The sequence below is a fragment of the Nicotiana tabacum genome, chromosome 11 (genome assembly GCF_000715075.1).
Source record: "Nicotiana tabacum cultivar K326 chromosome 11, ASM71507v2, whole genome shotgun sequence".
Classification (NCBI taxonomy): Eukaryota; Viridiplantae; Streptophyta; class Magnoliopsida; order Solanales; family Solanaceae; genus Nicotiana; species Nicotiana tabacum.
In genome coordinates this window covers 125,054,125-125,076,042 of record NC_134090.1, presented here as the reverse complement: position 1 = coordinate 125,076,042, position 21,918 = coordinate 125,054,125, and the positions used below count along the sequence as shown (strand labels likewise).

Below are 21,918 nucleotides of genomic sequence, written 5' to 3'. Positions count from 1 at the left end.
TTCTCAAGAGCTTAGTAATTCTAAAGATAGTGATTGACAGGTTAACTCTCTGTGAATTCGACCCTGGGCGTAATACTCGGGTTATATTTGCAACGTCCGCATTGTCCTTTTTATAAGGCATAGTTGGGCGTGATCTGTCACGACCCAAATCCCGGTCGTGATGGCGCCCAGCACACTACTAGGCAAGCCCGACCATTATTCAACACTTAACCCAATTTATCAAAAATAGCGGAAAGAAATATCAATTAAGCAAGATTAAAGTACTGAAGAATTTAACAAAATACACAATATAATCTCACTAGGACCCGGTGTCACGAATTTGAGCCTCTAGAATACAGAATATCATCCTAATACATGGTATATCCAAAGTCTGATAATGCGGAAATAAAGAGATAGGATAGGAGGGAGAATATCAATGGCTGCGAACGCCGTGCAGCTACCTCGATACTCCCAGAAGCTGGATCTGCTGATCAACAGGATCTACTAAGCCTGAGACTGCCTTGGATCTGCACACAAGGTGCAGAGAGTAAAGTGAGTACTCCGACCCAGTGAGTAATAAAAGTAACTACAGTCCAAAGATAAGAAAATCCAGTAAATACACAAAGTAAGCTAAAATCCAAATATACAACAACATATGGAACTGAGCAGCTAAACAACAGTATAAATAGAAATCCATGAATGCAATGCAATGCATATGATGGTACATTCCAGTACCCACTGCAGCGTGCAGCCCGAGCCATCCATATTTATTTATCATCGACGACGCTCACTGAGGGTGTGTACAGACTCCGGAGGGGCTCCTACAGCCCAAGCGCAATATCTTGGGCAGTCATTGTTACCTGACCGGTCAGCCATTGTTACCTGACCAATTTATATCATACAATGCCATTGTTGCCACTGTTCAAGTATATCAGTCAGTGTCATTGTTACCACTATTTCAAGTATATCACACAGTGTCATTGTTACCACTGTTTCAAGTATATCACACAGTGTCATTGTTACCACTGTTTCAAGTATATCACACAGTGTCATTGTTACCACTATTTCAAGTATATCACACAGTGTCATTGTTACCACTGTTTCAAGTCACTTTATAATCAGTCCAGAAAATAATATAATAAGCCCCTTGGGCATTTACAAAACAGAAGTTCCCAGCCCGGAATACATTTAAAAATATCATTTAAGTTTTCAACACTTAGAATTATGGCTGAGTTTGTAAAACAGCATTTAAAACCTTAGACTGAAGATAAATGATATGCAAATCATGCTAAGCAGTAATATCAATCCTCGAAGGATTTTACAAATCGGCACAAGGCCCCAAACATGGCATCAAGCCCCGTAATATCAATGAAGTATGTGTATCAATCACCAGTATAGTATAAACATCACACGGGATGGACCAAGTCACAATCCCCAATAGTATCCGACCCCGCACTCACCATGGAGTGCGTGTCACGCCTCAATATAGTATTACGATATGAAAGTCCGGGGTTTCAAACCCTCAGAACAGCATTTACATCTATTACTCACATCTAACCGGCCGTAGACTTGTCTGCAATGCCCTTTCCTCTTGAATCAACCTCTTCGCGCGTCGAATCTAGACAAAACCACAACGAATACATCACAATAGGCTAAGGGAATATAACCCAATCGAAAAGACTCGAAAAATGTCGAAAATCCCGAAATTAGCAAAACCCGAGCCCCGGGACCACTTCTCAAAAAATTACGAAAGTCATATCACCGGATTCCTCGTCTCACCACGAGTCCGTACATATAAAATTTACCAAAATCGGAGTTCATTTGACCCCTCAAATAACCAAATCTTATTTTCAAATCCCTAGGCCTAAATCCTCAATTTTTCTACAATTTTCATGCTCAAATCCATACATAATTGATGTACTTAACTCAAAATAGGTGGGGATAACTTACCTTCACATTGATGATGAAAATCCCCTCTTGAAGCTCCCCAAAAATCGTCCATACTTTGAAGAAATGAAGAAAAGTGAGCTAAATCCGTGTATAAAAGAATTTGTGTGTGCTTCGTCGAGTTGTACCTTGCACTTGTGCTATACAAGTTGTACATCCTATTAAAATTGTTCCTTGTCGGACACCTTCTGTTTAAACACCCATAACGTCTTGTATAAATATCCAAATGATAAACGGTTTGAAGATTTAGTAACTAGACGCAAAGATCTTTAATTTGATAGGTTGTACACCACATAACTCTTTATATATCCCGAGATATGAGCTTCTAAAGTGCATCGTAAATTCTGCCGAAATTGCTCCAGCAGCCCTTTTCGATCCATCGTAACTTTCTGAGATGATATCCAAATCGCGAATGGTTTAACTTTCCGAAAACTAGAATGTATGGTCTACAACTTTTGTGTTTTGCACTCTTTCTGATTTCTTATAGATTACAAGATATGAGCTTCCAAACTGGACTACTCGCAGCTGAATTTCTGCAATTTTCTGCAATTTTTCCTAAGTCCGAAATCACTCCGAGACACCTCCGAAACACTCCCGAGCACTCGGGGCTCCAAACCAAATATGAACACTGACTCTAAAACATCACACAAACTTGCTCGAGCGATCAAATCGCCAAAATAACATCAAAATCAATGATTTGAGCCTTAAATCCAAGAATTCTTTCAAATTTCATAAACTTTCAAATTTTTCAATTTAAGGCCGAAACCCGTCAAACAACGTCCGTTTGTAACCAAACTTTACAGGAAGCGCTTAACCAACATATATGACCTTTACCGGGCATCGGAGCCAAAATACGAGCCCGATACCATTACTTTCTGATCAAATTTCATTTTCATTTTCCTCAAACATTTTCAGAAAACAATTTCACGAAAAAATTCATTTCTCGGGCCTGGGACCTCGGAATTCGATTCCGGAAACACGTTCAACTCCCATATTTTTCTATGGACCTTTCAAGACCGAAAAATCACGGGTCCGGGTCCGTTTACCAAAAATGTTGACTAAAGTCAACTTTAACAATATTAAATATCAAAATTCTTCAAATTTTTCACATAATTCATATATTTCAACACAAAAATATTCCGAACACACTCCTAAGTCCCAAATAACCTAACAAAGCTATCCAAACCATAAAATTTGCATTTCGAATCCGATATCAAAATTTCCACTTCCGGACAAATTTTCTCAAAAACCTTCAATTTTCCCTCTTTAGTCGAACGACTCCAAAATGACTTACGAACCTCCGAATTCACTTCCGATTGCGCTCCCAAATCCAGAATCACCATACGGAGCTACTCCCAGTCTCGGAATCCCAAACAGACATCAATAACACTGAAATGCATTTTAAACCAAACTGATGCAATTTCTTCTAAAATGCTATCTTCCACAATAGGCGCCAAAACACTCCCGGGTTATCCAAAACCCGATCCGGGCATACGCCCAAGTCCGAAATCATCATACGAACCTGCTGGAACCTTCAGATCCCAATTCCGAGGTCGTTTACTCAAAATTCCAATCCTAGTTCATTTCTTCAATTTTAAGCTTTCAAAATGAGAATTTCCATTTAGATTTGACTCCAAACTTTCTGAATTTTAATTCTGACCATACACACAAGTCAATATACCTGAGATGAAGCCGCCCATGGCCTCAAACTGCTGAATGACGCGCTGGAGCTCAAAACGACCGGTCGGGTCGTTACAATCTCCCCCACTTAAACATACGTCCGTCCTCGAACGTGCTGAGAACTACACTGAAGTAGTCTGAAATAACTTGTTTAACATATCATGCACCTTCCCATGCTACCACTACTCCGTTGAGCACATTAGCTCGATAATTCTGTAGATATACTTATTTATTCAAGCAAATAAGCCATTAGGCCCAATTCCAACATCCTGAATTTCCCTCCTAAGCCTGTTTCCATCATACGACCACCATATCAATCTCCACACGTTGTACCTAAACATGACTGCATAACTTTGCTGAATTCACACTTTGCATCACTTTACTCATAGAATCACAATAACATTCTTTAAACATAATAGTCGGAATTCCATGAATCTGATGCTCCCATTGCATCTCATGATCTACACAGGTCTTGCTCTAGTTTATTTATTATTATTATTATTTTTTTACACCGATACGACTGAAGAGATGTGTCGAAATTCACAACCAACTGCTGAATCAACAATTCATTGGATCTACACTACTGACAAGTTCCATTACCTTGTCCCAAACCAAAGAATGATCTTTGCTCTATAATATACTTTATATAATCAGTTTGCACTGACCCCAAATCTAGTAACCTCGTCTCACCCAGTACGAACTGATCAGGCAATAAGCTACCTCAGACATAATCAAAAATCCCACAAGACGCCACAATGTGCCAGTATGCTATCAATTCGAACGTGATACAAAAGGAAGGCGAACTCTAGAAGGAACTACTCAACTCGCACACTAACATAGACTTCCTCAGAAAACAGGGAAACAGAACACACAAAAGTAAATATGGGCACTGAATTGAACATCGCATTGTTGCGGCGTGCAACCTGATCCAAACAACATACCCATGGCGGTGTGCCACCCGATCCACATATAGAACTCACATAAGGAGATATATGTTGAGCTGAAAAGCTCATCACATCAAAACACCAGATATCGGTCATAAACACACTAAGGTGCATAATACCATTCCCAAGGAAACATATAGCTCTATAGGCTACAAACTCAAGCACAACTGAGGTGTGATACATGATCTAAGTCTCAAGAGCCATCCCGCTCATATAATATCACCGCTGAGCGGAACCTCAACACAAAAGGAATTTACCAAGCCGTCTCACAACTCATACGGCGCAATATATCTTTTCATAAATTAGCTGACCACGAAATAAGACTGTGACTATCTTTTCATAAAGAGCGCATTGCTGAAATAAACACAACTGGCCTGACGTAAGGCTCACTTCCACATTTAAATCTATCCACCGACCTCAAGTTGATCCTGATCGTGCCAAGCTAGGCCAATAATCTTTCACAGGTCCATAACCCAATAAACAGAGTGCCCTCCAGGCATAAATTCTCAAATGGATGATATTACCAAAATCCTCATACTTGGTTTAAATTTATAATTAATCAAGTGACTACATGTCACACTTATACAATATTCCTGTGGGACAAGCTCCCACCATCTTCCGAAATAATTAATGGGTCTGCACATCCAAACCACCGGCTGCACTAACGCTGAAAAGCGATCAAGAATCCCTAACCAGGATGCAAAGCCTTTCTCACAGAACACCGACCTCAGGTGATACTGACGTCAATACCCATCTTACTCGAAACACTGAAACTCATATACTGCTCATCCGAGATCGTGACATTACAGTCATTGACCAAACTGCAACCTTGGTCCTTACTTCAAATTCCATACCACTCACTGCACCTCACGTGCCAATATACGATAGACGCGATTTCCATCACAACTCTTGAACCGCTGATAGGCTAATACTTCATCACATAATACCTTCCATTTAACTCACTTCAGGAGAACTATAGCAACATACAGGCGAATTCTCATAACCGTCGAATATGCCAATCTCTAAGTAGTGGTCCAAGCCGCCATAACCCTTTCCGGGATCCGCCTACTCATAACAGGCCCTAACAGAAGAATGATTCAAAATAACATCAATCACTATGGCCGACAAGCCTCACACGCATCGCCACAAATCACATGCATAACTCGATCACGCTGAACGAACCGATCACTGACACCAATATGCCAACTCAACTATGGCTAATCAATCTACTTCCTTCCAGTTTATCCTTGATTGCCTTAGAAATAATAATATCTCCCTTCAACACCTAACTTATTCCAACGCACTCACCCCGAGTGACCTTAAATCATGAGACCATGCTGTCTCAAAAACCATGACCATTTCATGTCTCTCAATGCTACACCGCAAGTCAAAACATCATAGAACATTCTGTGTCTTTCTTCATAAGCTGCTTCAAAAGCTTGACTCTTAACTGTACTTATAGACTCAGAATCATCAGGCACCACACTTTGCCTCTTGAATTCACTAGGACCGCTATTGAGAGCCACCCAGCTCTGACTTGGCCCCGAATGCAACCAACTCTACTGAATTTTATAACATATGAATACCATCTCGATAAAGCACCCGACGGAATCACTTTCCTCGAAGCCTGCACCTATACGAGGCATAAATCATGAATCTTCCCTCAAGTCTAAATATGAGCCAATAAGGCTAACCATAGCATGCATCCAACAATTCATTTACTCAAATTACCACTCATGGTCCTTTTCCGTAGCTGCAATAACCCACCAATATGCCAATAACCAGAATTCACGCAGGTAATAAACCGTGCAATCAGCTAATCAACAGCAAGCTCCCCAACTTGGCTCGAAGCCATAGATCACAACACATATACTCTATTGCTGTCGTAATATCATGGTGAGATTAAACTCACTCCATCATAAGCTCGTGGAAACACGAATCATCTGGAATTTTAACTCTTCTGCAATTCTTGCATTTACTCACACAACAGTTAAGCCCACTCTCTAGGCGACCAATTTTTTTTTTTAACTAAGTCCTAAATTTTTCAAAAATTTCGGCAGAGCCTCCTTTGTAATTGGTCCTATCCACCTGCCAAAGAATCACCAAAACCATCCTAACAACACATCCACAACTTGACAAAGCATCACAATGCATATCAATTACATAAATCTAAATTGATACATGGACATGCGTTGCACCTATTTGAATCATAACACATAGAAAATACCTTTCAACTCTCCATTTTTGGGCTATTCAACCAAGTAGGAACATATTCTTTCTTTAATATTTTTGACCTTCAAGTGGTCTCCTTGACTCAACGATTTCGTCATAATACATTTACGGAAGCGATCTCAGCTCCCAGACTTATCTAACTAGGAGATATGAAAAAATATTCTTCACGCGCCCATAACTCGGGCTACTCAACAGATCACAATAAGAAACGAATCACTTAACAGTTCATCTACTATCCAGTGGGCTTCTTCGCCACTACCAAGTCGTACAAATACACCTCGCAACACAAACATACTCATCACGTGGATATCCAATCGCCATTTCGGCTAACAAGGACAATAATGAACATATGAGTTCAAAACACTTGCTCACAAAATCAGCACCTCGGTGCTCAAGCCATTGGCAAAGATTTGGCCCCAAGTCCTCCAGAATGGTCTAACTTCAAACTCACAGAGATTACAACTCGCCCCTCGATCGGGGAATCAAAGCCATCAAGACACATCTGATACTGAGCGCCCGTAGGTGCATACGATCACGCGGAAGGAATTTCAAAAGTTTCTTTTCAAGATGAATCAAGGACGCACGATGAGAATTCAAGAATGTGAAGTTTTCCTAAAGGTTCGGCAGCCTCTCGAGGATAAGTACAGATGTCTCTGTACCGATCCGCGAGACTCTACTAAACCGGCTCATGACTCGCGAGACCAAGTAACTACAGTCCGAAGATAAGAAAATCCAGTAAATACACAAAGTAAGCTAAAATACAAATATACAACAACATATGGAAATATCACAACGACAAATAATGAACAAATGCATGAATGCAATGCAATGCATATGATGGTACATTCCAGTACCCACTGCGGCGTGCAGCCCGAGCCATCCATATTTATTTATCGTCGACGGCGCTTACTGGGGGTGTGTACAGACTCCGGAGGGGCTCCTACAGCCCAAGCGCAATATCTTGGTCAGTCATTGTTACCTGACCGGTCAGCCATTGTTACCTGACCAATTTATATCATACAGTGCCATTGTTGCCACTGTTCAAGTATATCATCCAGTGTCATTGTTACCACTATTTCAAGTATATCACACAGTGTCATTGTTACCACTGTTTCAATATCACACAATGTCATTGTTACCACTGTTTCAAGTATATCACACAGTGTCATTGTTACCACTATTTCAAGTATATCACACAGTGTCATTGTTACCACTGTTTCAAGTCACTTTATAATCAGTCCAGAAAATAATATAATAAGCCCCTTGGGGATTTACAAAACAGAAGTTCCCAGCCCGGAATACGTTTAAAAATATCATTTAAGTTTTCAACACTTAGAATTATGGCTGAGTTTGCAAACCAGCATTTAAAACCTTGGACTGAAATTAAATGATATGCAAATCATGCTAAGCAGTAATATCAATCCTCGAAGGATTTTACAAATCGGCACAAGGCCCCAAACATGGCATCAAGCCCCGTAATATCAATGAAGTATGTGTATCAATCACCAGTATAGTATAAACATCACACGGGATGGACCAAGTCACAATCCCCAATAGTATCCGACCCCGCACTCACCATGGAGTGCATGTCACGCCTCAATATAGCGTTACGATGTGAAAGTCCGGGGTTTCAAACCCTCAGAACAGCATTTACATCTATTACTCACCTCTAACCAGCCGTAGACTAGTCTGCAATGCCCTTTCCTCTTGAATCGACCTCTTCGCGCGTCGAATCTAGTCAAAACCACAACGAATACGTCACAATAGGCTAAGGGAATATAACCCAATCGAAAAGACTCGAAAAATGTTGAAAATCCCGAAATTAGCAAAACCCGAGCCCCGGACCCACTTCTCAAAAAATTACGAAAGTTTTATCACCGGATTCCTCGTCTCTCCACGAGTCCGTACATATAAAAATTTACCAAAATCGGAGTTCATTTGACTCCTCAAATCACCAAATCTTATTTTCAAATCCCTAGGCCTAAATCCTCAATTTTTCTACAATTTTCATGCTCAAATCCATACATAATTGATGTACTTAACTCAAAATAGGTGGGGATAACTTACCTTCACATTAATGATGAAAATCCCCTCTTGAAGCTCCCCAAAAATCGTCCATACTTTGAAGAAATGAAGAAAAGTGAGCTAAATCCGTATATAAAAGAATCTGTCTGTGCTTCGTCGAGTTGTACCTTGCACTTGTGCTATACAAGTTGTACATCCTATTAAAATTGTTCCTTGTCGGACACCTTCTGTTTAAACACTCATAACGTCTTGTATAAATATTAAAATGACTAACGGTTTGAAGATTTAGAAACTAGACTCAAAGATCTTTAATTTGATAGGTTGTACACCACATAACTCTTTATATATCCCGAGATATGAGCTTCTAAAGTGCATCGTAAATTCTGCCGAAATTGCTCCAGCAGCCCTTTTCGATCCATCGTAACTTTCTGAGATGATATCCAAATCGCGAATGGTTTAACTTTCCGAAAACTAGAATGTATGGGCTACAACTTTTCTGTTTTGCACTTTTTTTGATTTCTTATATATTACAAGATATGAGCTTCCAAACTGGACTACTCGCAGCAGAATTTCTGCAATTTTCTGCAATTTTTCCTAAGTCCGAAATCACTCCGAGACACCTCCGAAACACTCCCGAGCACTCGGGGCTCCAAACCAAATATGAAAACTGACTCTAAAACATCACACAAACTTGCTCTAGCGATCAAAGAGCCAAAAGAACATCAAAATCAATGATTTGAGCCTTAAATCCAAGAATTCTTTCAAATTTCACAAACTTTCAAATTTTCCAATTTAAGGCCGAAACCCGTCAAACAACGTCCGTTTGTAACCAAACTTTACAGGAAGTGTTTAACCAATATATAAGATCTGTACCGGGCGTCGGAACCAAAATACGAGCCCGATACCATTACTTTCTGATCAAATTTCATTTTCATTTTCCTTAAACATTTTCAGAAAACAATTTCACGAAACAATTCATTTCTCGGGCCTGGGACCTCGGAATTCGTTTCCGGAAACACGTTCAACTCCCATATTTTTCTATGGACCTTTCAAGATCGAAAAATTACGGGTCCGGGTCCGTTTACCAAAAATGTTGACCAAAGTCAACTTTAACAATATTAAATATCAAAATTCTTCAAAATTTTCACATAATTCATATATTTCAACACAAAAATATTACAGACACACTCCTAAGTCCCAAATAAACTAACGAAGCTATCCAAACCATAAAATTCGCATTTCGAATCCGATATCAAAATTTCCACTTCCGGCCAAATTTTCTCAAAAACCTTCAATTTTCCCTCTTTAGCCGAACGGCTCCAAAATGACCTACGGACCTCCGAATTCACTTCCGATCGTGCTCCCAAATCCATAATCACCATACGGAGCTTCTCCCAGTCTCGGAATCCCAAACGGACATCAATAACACTGAAATGCATTTTAAACCAAACTGATGCAATTTCTTTTAAAATGCTATCTGCCACAATAGGTGCCACAACGCTCCCGGGTTATCCAAAACCCGATACGGGCATACGCCCAAGTCCGAAATCATCATACGAACCTGCTGGAACCTTCGGATCCCAATTCCGAGGTCGTTTACTCAAAATTCCAATCCTAGTTCATTTCTTCAATTTTAAGCTTTCAAAATGAGAATTTCCATTTAGATTTGACTCCAAACTTCCTGAATTTTAATTCTGACCATACACACAAGTCAATATACCTGAGATGAAGCCGCTCATGGCCTCAAACTGCTGAATGACGCGCCAGAGCTCAAAACGATCGGTCGGGTCGTTACATGATCAAATTTTGGCGCCGTTGCTTGGGAGTTAACGGAATTATCAATTACCATTGATAGAAATACAAAAATTCTTAGTATGGTCAGTTTTCTCTATACCCAACTTGTGAATATTTGTGTAATTAATTTTTCTTACCTTAGTCTATTTTTATTGTTTGGGTCTTGTTTATTTTCTTTGTTTTGAAAAATGGCATCATATAATAAAAATTGGTGGGATGGTAGTTGTTCATACTGTGATGACCCTTGTCTTTATTGTGGAGGACCACACTCGTGGCAAAATTGTTTAAATTTTCCCGGAGGTGGACTGTGCGCACAATCTCAAACCCATGAGTGGAGTATTCGTGATAAGTGTGGTTTTCAAAATGGTCATTGGGATGATTGTGTTGATTGGTCATTCCCTTCCCCAAGCCCTCGCTATGATGATTCTATTGTTTTTGATGAAAATTATAGGGCTAACGAATTGGAAGAAGTTGAGCATGGCCGAAAGAGAGAGTTCAAGCTCATGTTGGAGTGCTTACTTGAAGGAGGACACTAAGAACAAAGTGCCTTGGAGGAGCTTTTGGAAAATAGTCTCCAAAATTCCTTGGCACTTAATCAAAACCAAGAACTCTCAAATGCCCAAAATGAGAAAATAATGCTCATGTTGGAGACCATTCTTGAAAATGAGGAAGAATGTGAGCTAAAATTTGAAGAGTCAAGAATTGAACCTCCGCCAACCGACCCCATGAGTACCAATGATGCCGAGAAAAATATGTACTTAGAATCAACCGGTGCAAATAAAAATCTGGTTGAGAATGACTCTAGTCCGGGGGAAGAAGAGGATGTCAGAATAGAAAAAAAGTGCAAAATGAAGGTTTGAAGTCACATTCCAAGCATTTTTCAACATTAGAATTGTGTAGTGATATAAAAATTGAACTACATGAGTTCGTGAGGGACTGCGAGGTGGAAAGGCAACAACCATACATTTTACAATTTGAGGAAACAAAAAACCAAAATAACATTCCTCACATGAGAGCCAAGAAGTGCAAAATAAAGAATTTAAGGCTCGGCTCGATAATCAACTTACCATCCCCTATCGCTCGTGGTCACAAGCTTGATTCCAAGCTAGGTGCACAGTTCATATCGTCCAAGTGGCGAGAAAAGTGGTAAAATTGTTTGCGTCGTGCCGCGACTTTAAATCAAGCGCTTGTTGGGAGGCAACCCTATTTTATTTTATTTTATTTTTATTTATTATTGTATTATTCTTTTAGTGTAGATTTTTTATTTTTAGGAACATGGAACACAAAGCCATTGGAAAGATGTAACAACAAACCATTGGTTGGAACTAAGTGTGAGGTACCCCCACGAAGCACCAAGATTGGGAGAAGTCTGAGTACCCCATGAACTGCTAGTGCTTCGGCCTTTGGCCTACCAGGGAGTTTCTTTTACCCTCTTATTAGTATGGTGTGAATTGGGGATAATGCACAATTTTAAGTGTGGGGTGGGAGACTTGCCTTGATACTGTATTGTAGTGTACATAGACATGGAACATGTTGTAATATTGTATATGTGTTGTTGCGTATAGTTGATTGTACTCACATTAGGAGTAACTGACTTGTCCCAACGACGGACTATTGTCGACGGGTCTCTTGAGGGTCAAGGTCGGATCTAAAAGAAAAAAAACAAACAAACAAAGGTACATGACTCTTCTTGAGGACCGACCACTTGGACAGTACTCTTGAGGGAAGTAGTCCATGTAGCTTCTTTTTATTTTATTTTATTGTTCTTTTCTAGGTAGTGTAGTAATTCCTCCTTGGTTTTTCTTTAAACCACGGTTCTTTTCCAAGGGTTTTATTTGAACTGGGTATAGTTAGTTTTTTTTTGGGAGGGAGTAGGAGCCATTGTGTTGTGTTTTGAAGTGAAGCAATATCTCTTGACTTTGTTATGCCTTGAGAATAGTGAGTACTTTGGTTGTGACGCTTAGGCTCAGTTTTTGACTCTTGTAGAAGTACCTTAAATTGTATTATCTTAACTTTGATCAACTGCTTTGACTAGAGTGTCTTGATGAATCCAATCCTGAGTGAGTTATGTGCCATGCATGTGTAAGGTTTGTTGTATTATGTGCATTGCATTTGATGTCTAGAACTTGTCGTGTGTGTTTGCAAAGCGAAATAGTAGTTTTGTTCAGTCTTGGAAGTGTTATAGGCGTTTCTTTGTTGAGCCAGTTATGTATCGTAGTTAACCCCTTTGAGCTTGTAATCTAGTTTTTTTGGCAACCACATTACAAGCCTTACCCATTTATTTGAATTAACCATCTATTTGAACCATTGTAACCTCTCATGAGCACTTGAATTGTTATGAACTTTCTAAAAGTTAAAGTGTGGGGTGGTTGGTTTGGATTTTGAGTGGAACCAATGAAATAAGGAGAAAGGTGCACTGATTTGAAAAAGCAAGAGCCACTTGAATTGGAAAAAAAAGGAAAAGAAAAACAAATATTCTTTGATAGTGGTGACTCTTGATATAATTGTGCTTAAATAATTTGGGAGTTGATGTATATTGATGTGAAGGTGGAGTTTGGTTTGACATAAGTATGGGGTTTGAATGTTAAATTATATGTATTAAAGTGCTTAGGGAGGTGTAGTCACTCTTATATCTAAATGTATCATACCCGTCCCGTAGCCTACATTACAACCAAATAAAGTCCTAATTGATCCTAGATTGAATGAGCTCGATTAGTGGAGTAGTACACTACGGGCAAGCTTATGGTGCATCTTTTGTGGCATATGAATGTTATTTCTGAGAGTGAGTGAATTCTTTCTATCTTGAGTTCCTAAGTGTTCTTAAATTTTATTGTGTGGAACTACTCTCTTTTGTTGTGTGAGGGCACTTGATTCATGAAGGAAAGGTAATGTCAGTGACCTCTATATTAGAGTAAGTGGGTGAGTTGTGAATAATGTGTGGTACTTGTGAGTCAAATCTTGAGGTGAAGATGTTACACTTTTGTACTTAGTCTATTTTAAATATTTTTGGTGTGATGAGTTAGGAAAATTGTTTAAAAAGGCCGTGTCTATAAAAAAAAAGGTGTAGTTTGATTGCTCGAGGACGAGCAATAGTTTAAGTGTGGGGTGTTGATGATTGGTTATAATTGTATATTTTAGTCGATTATTACACTCTAATTTACTGCACTTTAGTTGAGTTTGCGCTTTAATCGCTAGTGTTTTGCACTAATTATGTGTTTTATACCTTGTAGGTGTGATTCCGAGCTATATATATATTATGGAATGAATTTAAGTAATTTTAAGCTTTGAAGTTTGAGTAAAAGCTCAAGGAATTAAGCCGGGATCGTGTTCGGGGGTCAAATTTGATAGTTGAGAACAAACGAAGACTCGATGAGGCATATTGCGCACTGTCTAGTTAAATATATATAACTTTTTACGTATAACTCCATTTTGGATCAATAATATATGGTTGGAAAGATAACTCAAAGGTCTACAACTTTCATGTTTTGGGTTTTTCCAAATTCCAAAGGGAACAGGATGAAATCCCGCGGTTTCACCGCGACCGAGGCAGAACCGCGGCAGAGTGCAGACGCAGACAATTGAAGAATCAGAGGCCATGTTTGGCCGCGGTTTGACCGCGACCGCGGCAGGAGGCGGAAATTTCAGGGACTAAAGTGCAAAACACGGGATTTTTAGCCCAAAACCCTATTTTAAACACTAGACTCCGCCCAAGAGAGACATGTATTGTTTTGGAGAGTATTTTTGGCAAGAAGAACAAGTGTGAGAGATCACCCAAAACATCTTGGTTTCTTCTTCTCTTTATTTTTCTTGCAAGTTTTATGATGAATGTTGTTTTAGTTTATTTACCCATAGTTATGAGTAGCTAAATCCTTTGTCTAAGGTTTTGATGGAACCTATTTGGGGATGAACTTCTTGTTTATGTTAATACAAATTGCTAGTCTCAATCTTTATTTGTTCAACTTTGTGTATGTTGTAGTTAATTGACAGGATCCTCAATTAGCTGTGCCTATTTAGTGTGCATAACTCGGGAGAGAGTGCATATTTAGGTTATTGTTGAGCAACACCACTCCCAAAGTATAAGAGGGATCTATAACTGCGGGTTTAAAGGCGGGATTAGGGATAACGAAGCCTTGGGTGCAATCTTAAGTGAACTGTGTTAATTAAAGCTAGCTAGTGTATCTCGGGAGAGTGCAATAGTATATTACTGTGATTACTCGGGAGAGATTTACGGTAAGAAAAGTGTTCATGATTGATAGAGGTGTGTTGGTAAATTTGTATGACGCATAAACAGAAGGGATTCCATCAATAGGGGAAATCTTTACCTTAGCTTTTTCTCATCATTGTTTACAACCTTAGCATTTTAGTTTACAGCTTGTTATTTACTTGCAATCTTAGTTAGTAAACAAACCTTCAACTGTGATTCAAAAGTTTGGGAAATTGATTCTCAAGAGCTTAGTAGTTCTAAAGATAGTGATTGATAGGTTAACTCTTTGTGGATTCGACCCTGAGCGTAATACTCGGGTTATATTTGCAACGTCCGCATTGTCCTTTTTATAAAGCATAGTTGGGCGTGATCACTTACTTTCTCCCACATATCAGAATTCATTAAGAGACCCCAAGTAGAATATGGTGTACCTTTTACATCACATAGTGCTCTATTAAGGTCATACTCAATGCACTTAAATTAGAATAGTCATGCCACAATTGCACATAACATTACCATCACGATATCACTAGTAATATCATCACTTCAAATGATATTAATCTTAGACGATAAGCATCTTCCTCATAATATCTTTCACGCCAAGTCTAACTCTAGAGGTGTTGAAGCTATTGTTACCTAACACATCTTACTTCTGCGTCCAATTCTTTTATTCTCCAAATCAAACTCATAATATCGAGTTGTATCCACAACTTTGAATATTGAACACGTCGCTTTCAAGAAGAAATGAAATCCTTAGACCACTTTACAATTCAAACATATTTCAACATTCAAAAATTTGACTAACTCTCAAACCTAAATTATTATTATCATTTTTTTTTTGAATTTTTTTTTGGCATGCGTTCCTTCGAAAATAGAGTTATCCCAAATTTTAAAGCAAGTAAAATATCAACTATCACCAATGTACATAACATTTCATGTACTCAATACTACTGTCAATCGCCCGCATATTGTAAGAAACTTCCATATCAATTGTGTCATCTAGAAGAGGAGGATTCACGCGGCTTAGCCATTTTCTAAAAGGACATTCTAAAAATAAACTTGATTTAACTTAACGCACGAATAACGAACGAAAGAAGAAAACATCCTAAATGTTTAGTAGCCTCAAGCTCATAAGTATGAGCGCTTACATGCCCATGAACAAGACTCTACTAGACACTACTCCATGACCTGGGACTTAAAGCCTAAGCTCTGATACCAACTTTGTCACGTCCCAATCTACCTCCTAGACGTGAGTGGCACCCAGCTAACACCACCTGCCGGGAGAACCATACTTTCTTACCTTAGCCATTTATTTGCAGCATTTGATTAATTAAATGAGTATCCAAATAATCAGATAACTATTACGAACAATTAATAGCTCAAAATATTAGATTAAAACTCTACCCCAAATCCCACACTAGACCACGGAGCATCTAAGAGAATTACAAAAGACCTCATATGAATAAATGATAAAGACTCTTTGGACAGCCTCCACGAACAATGCGGCGGCTCAGCTCAGTAACTTAATCAACTCTAGCGACCTCGTTGGCTACTATCACCTTCTTCACCAATAGTATCTGGATGGACATGCAGGTAAGGAGTGGGTTATACGTAAATATAACCCAGTAAGATCATCGATCTGCCACTCTGATTTCCTCTGGACAAGTGTTAGGAAAACAAACACACAACGAGCACACAAATAATATGTATAGAAATTAATTACTATATAAGGTCCAAATAATTTTTCAACAACATTACTATATATACCTCAACACAATCTATACTAAGGACTTGTCATTAACGACAGCGTAGAAAATTAACCAAACACCCCCAACGAGTCCACGACAACATGCACAATACCCCAAATCTATCACGGCAGCATACACAATGCCCCAAATATATATCGGCGGCATACACAATGCCCCAAAATCTATCACGGCGGCATACACAATGCCCCAAATATATCGCGGCAGCATACACAATACCCCAAATCTATCACGGCGGCATACACAATGCCCCAAATATATAGCGGCAACATACACAATGCCCCAAATATATTACGAAAGTGAAAAAATAATTTCTAATGCTCCAACGCCATAGCACAAGGCTACGCCACATCACACTACACTAAAAATCACTTATTAAATAATTCTAGCTGTTAAAAAAATAATATATTTATTTGCGGTTAATCAAAGACCACGATTATGCCCAAGCGCACGCTCGTTCCAACACATGGACCAAGCAAAAATAAAACATACTTTCAAACGGATTATAGAAAAGCAGGCATTCAAAGCATAAAGTCTCACTTACCTTACAAATGACAAGTTTCCCAACCTTTCGATTTCTAGAAAACCAACCAATTTGATACTCGGCATATGGCATGTTAACTACTTGACTAATCTTTTAGTTACATAGATATTCAAAAGCACAATAAAGCTCATTAAGACTAAATTTATTCCTAAGTAGAATATGATAGTGTCGGTTTCATAGATACATGGGAATCTTTACCTGAAGAATGAATATATATAAGTACAATTAGTCCAATATTGTATGAAGTTTTCTGGAACAGATTCCTATGCCAAGTATTCTGACTCCATAATACCAATTATTATTAACTAATACTAAGGTTCTATTATAAGATTCTATGTATTTTTCCAAGGTTTTCTAAGTATATGTCTGCCATGATCAGTATGTATCCAAAGTAATTCTTGTCAACATTACAAATAGCTTTAATTACCCCTAATTTAATCCTAGGAATGTGAAGTTAATCTTATACCTGGATAGCAAATTTGAGTTGCAAAAGCAGTCTCAGTCTCCTAATTCGCGGTTTCGACATTGCACTCCACCAAAGATACAAATTATAGCCTTTTCTACCAAAACATGAGTGCCGCCGACTAATCCCTTATGTATATGCATTAGATAATGGCCTTACCCTCTAACTTAAGTCATTGCACGTAGGCCAGCACAGAAATAATGTGGGCCTAGCCCATTTGTTTTATCAAAATTTATTATTCTAATTATTTATTACCCAACTAATTGTGTAATATAGGCTAACTAATTATTTAATTAATCTCAATCTCACAAATAATAAGTATATCAAAATATTTTGGGTTGTTACATTCTCCCCACTTAAAGAACATTCGTCCTCGAATGCTAAGCGAGCAATACCCTAGAAAAGAGAGGTATGAATACCTCATCATTAAGCTCATCTTATATTTGCATATTTACCTTATATATGCCTTTTGTAACTCGTTTGGAATATTATTAACAACTACCACTATCCCAAGGGTCAGAATCTCTACCCTATTGTCTTAAATCATAATTAGATATGTTGAACACCTTTTTATTCATCTCATATAAAACTTTCGTATTAGGAAATTCCTCGTCTATGGCAATCGCTAAGATCATAAGGAACATCAAATCTAATATCTTTTACCCGATAATTGTGCATTGCATATTACGATACCAATCAATCCGTGCACATAATAACATTAAAGACAGACCTCGGCAACACTGGTAGATCTACTATGGTATTCCATCCATGAACAAATATCACACAATCTCCGTGTACTCTATCCACAAATATAGCCTTCTTACTAGGATCGTCACCACATATGGCACATTAGGATTACTAAGTATGACAAAACCAATCAATTCAGGCCCAAGTTCACTTAAATATCAACAGTTCAAACCATAACAAATTCGCAATCATCCCTCTGTCCTAACAGTGATCCCACATGTCTAATAAACACAATCAATAATAGTAGGCTCCCTCACTTGTGTAAAATTATACTTTTCCAGTTATCGCATCACTTTATCAATATTCAAACTATCTCAACTCATGTAGTACAAGATACAACATCATGGCAATTGTCAGAACTGAACACTAAATTCAATAATATTTGTGTTAATTCTTTTCAAATATTTCAACTCTTTGAATTGTCTATCTCTCTCGTATACGGTGCACGACAGTCTACATACTATACGTTCTACCCTTATTTTAATAGCTAATCATGCCACTACTCACTAGGTTTCATACTCACCCTTTTACATATTGGCGCATTAAGCGTTATACTTAAGTCATACTTTCTCCCACATATCAGAATTCATTAAGAGACCCCAAGTAGAATATGTTGTACCTTTTACATCACATAGTGCCTCTATTAAGGTCATACTCAATTCACTTAAATTAGAATAGTCATGCCACAATTGCACATAACATTACCATCACGATATCACTAGTAATATCATCACTTCAAATGACATTAAGCTTAGACGATAAGCATCTTCCTCATAATATCTTTCATGCCAAGTCTAACTCTAAGAGGTGTTGAAGCTATTGTTACCTAACACATCTTACTTCTGCGTCCAATTCTTTTCTTCTCCATCGAACTCATAATATCGAGTTGTATCCACAACTTTGAATATTGAACACGTCGCTCTCAAGAAGAAATGAAATCCTTAGACAACTTTTCAATTCAAACATATTTCAACATTCAAAAATTTGACTAACTCTCAAACCTAAATTATTATTATTATTTTTCTTGAATTTTTTTCTTGGCACGCGTTCCTTCGAAAATGTAGTTATCCCAAATTTTAAAGCAAGTAAAATTTCAACTATCACCAATGTGCATAACATTTCATGTACTCAATACTACTGTCAATCGCCCGCATATTGTAAGAAACTTCCAAATCAATTATGTTGTCTAGCAGAGGAGGATACACGCGGCTTATCCATTTTCTAAAAGGACATTCTAAAAATAAACTCGATTCTGCTTAATGCACGAATAACGAATGAAGAAGAAAACATCTTAAATGTTTAGTAGCCTCAAGCTCATAAGTATGGGCACCTACATGACCATGAACAAGACTCTACTAGACACTGCTCCATGACCTGGGACATAAAGCCTAAGCTCTGATACCAACTTTGTCACGTCCCAAACTACCCTCTAGACGTTAGTGGCACCCAGCTAACACCACATGCCGGGAGAACCATACTTTCTTACCTTAGCCATTTATTTGCAGCATTTGATTAATTAAATGAGTATACAAATAATTTGATAACTATTACGAACAATTAATATCTCAAAATATTAGATTAAAACTCTGGCCCAAATCCCACACTAGACCACGGAGCATCTAAGAGAATTACAAAAGACCTCATATGAATAAATGATAAAGACTCTTTGGATATCCTCCACGAACAATGCGGCGGCTCACCTCAATAACTTAATCAACTCTAGCGAACTCGTCGGCTACTATCACCTTCTTCACCAATAGTATCTGCATGGACATGCAGGTAAGGAGTGAGTTATACGTAAATATAACCCAGTAAGATCATCGACCCGCCACTCTGATTACCTCTGGAACAAGTGTTAGAAAAACAAATACACAACGAGCACACCAATAATATGTACAGAAATTAATTACTATATAAGTTCCAAACAATTATTCAACAACAATACTATATATACCTCAACACAATCTACACTAAGGACTTGTCATTAACGGTAGTGTAGAAAATTAACCAAACACCCCCACGAGTCCACGACAGCATGCACAATGCTTCAAATCTATCACGACAGCATACATAATGCCCCAAATATATAGCGGCGGCATACACAATGCCCAAAAATCTATCACGGTGGAATACACAATGCCCCAAATATATAGAGGCGGCATACACAATGCCCAAATCTATCACGGCGGCATACACAATGCCCTAAATATATAGCGGCAGCATACACAATGCCCCAAATATATTACGACAGCAAAGAAATAATTTCTAATGCTCCGACGCCATACCACAAGGCTACGCCACATCACACTACACTACAAATCACTTATTAAATAATTTTAGCTGTTAAAAAAATAATATATATGCGGCTGGTCAAAGACCACGATTTTGCCAAGCGCACGCTCATTCCAACACATGGACCAGGCAAAAATAATACATACTTTCAAACGGATTTTAGAAAAGCAAGCACCCAAAGCTTAAAGTCTCACTTACCTCACAAATGACAAGTTTTCCAACCTTGCGACTTCTAGAACACCAACCAAACAGCCTCCAATTGACTCAATCTATCCAAAATATTAATTAACAATGTCAACTATGCTAGTCGGGTTAATTTCTTATATTAGAGTACAATTTGATACTCGGCATATGGCATGTTAACTACTTGACTAATCTTTTAGTTACATAGATATTCAAAAGCACATTAAAGCTCATTAAGACTAAATTTATTCCTAAGTAGAATATGATAGTGTCGGTTTCATAGATACATGTGAATCTTTACCTGAAGAATGAATATATATAAGTACAATTAGTCCAATATTGTATGAAGTTTTCTGGAACAGATTCCTATGCCAAGTATTCTGACTCCATAATACCAATTATTATTAACTAATACTAAGGTTCTATTATAAGATTCTATGTATTTTTCCAAGGTTTTCTAAGTATATGTCTGCCATGATCAGTATGTATCCAAAGTAATTCTTGTAAACATTACAAATAGCTTTAATTACCCCTAATTTAATCCTAGGAATATGAAGTTAATCTTATACCTGGATAGCAAATTTGAGTTGCAAAAGCAGTCTCAGTCTCCTAATTCCCGGTTTCGACATTGCACTCCACCAAAGAGACAAATTATAGCCTTTTCTGCCAAAACATGAGCGCCGCCGACTAATCCCTTATGTATATGCATTAGATAACGGCCTTACCCTCTAACTTAAGTCATTCCACGTAGGCCAGCACAGAAATAATGTGGGCCTAGCCCATTTTTTTTATCTATATTTATTATTCTAATTATTTATTACCCAACTAATATGTGTAATATAGGCTCACTAATTATTTAGTTAATCTCAATCTCAAAAATAATAAGTATATCAAAATATTTTGGGTTATTACATTCTACCCACTTAAAGAACATTCGTCCTCGAATGTTAAGCGAGTAATACCCTAGAAAAGAGAGGTATGAATACCTCATCGTTAAGCTCATCTTATATTTGCATATTTACCCTACATATGCCTTTTGTAACTCGTTTGGAATCTTATTAACAACTACCACTATCCCAAGGGTCAGAATCTCTACCCTATTGTCTTAAATCATAATT

At 38.1% G+C, this 21,918-nt stretch overlaps 1 long non-coding RNA gene across 1 annotated transcript; it reads right to left on the bottom strand.

The window, feature by feature from the left end:
* Positions 1 to 237: 237 nt before the first annotated feature.
* LOC142166556 (uncharacterized) lies at positions 238 to 21,499 on the bottom strand. The gene is made up of 3 exons (XR_012696966.1): positions 21,370 to 21,499; positions 20,816 to 20,886; positions 238 to 506 (listed from the first exon to the last, which is right to left on the bottom strand). It is a non-coding gene; the product is annotated as an uncharacterized LOC142166556 (long non-coding RNA).
* Positions 21,500 to 21,918: the final 419 nt, after the last annotated feature.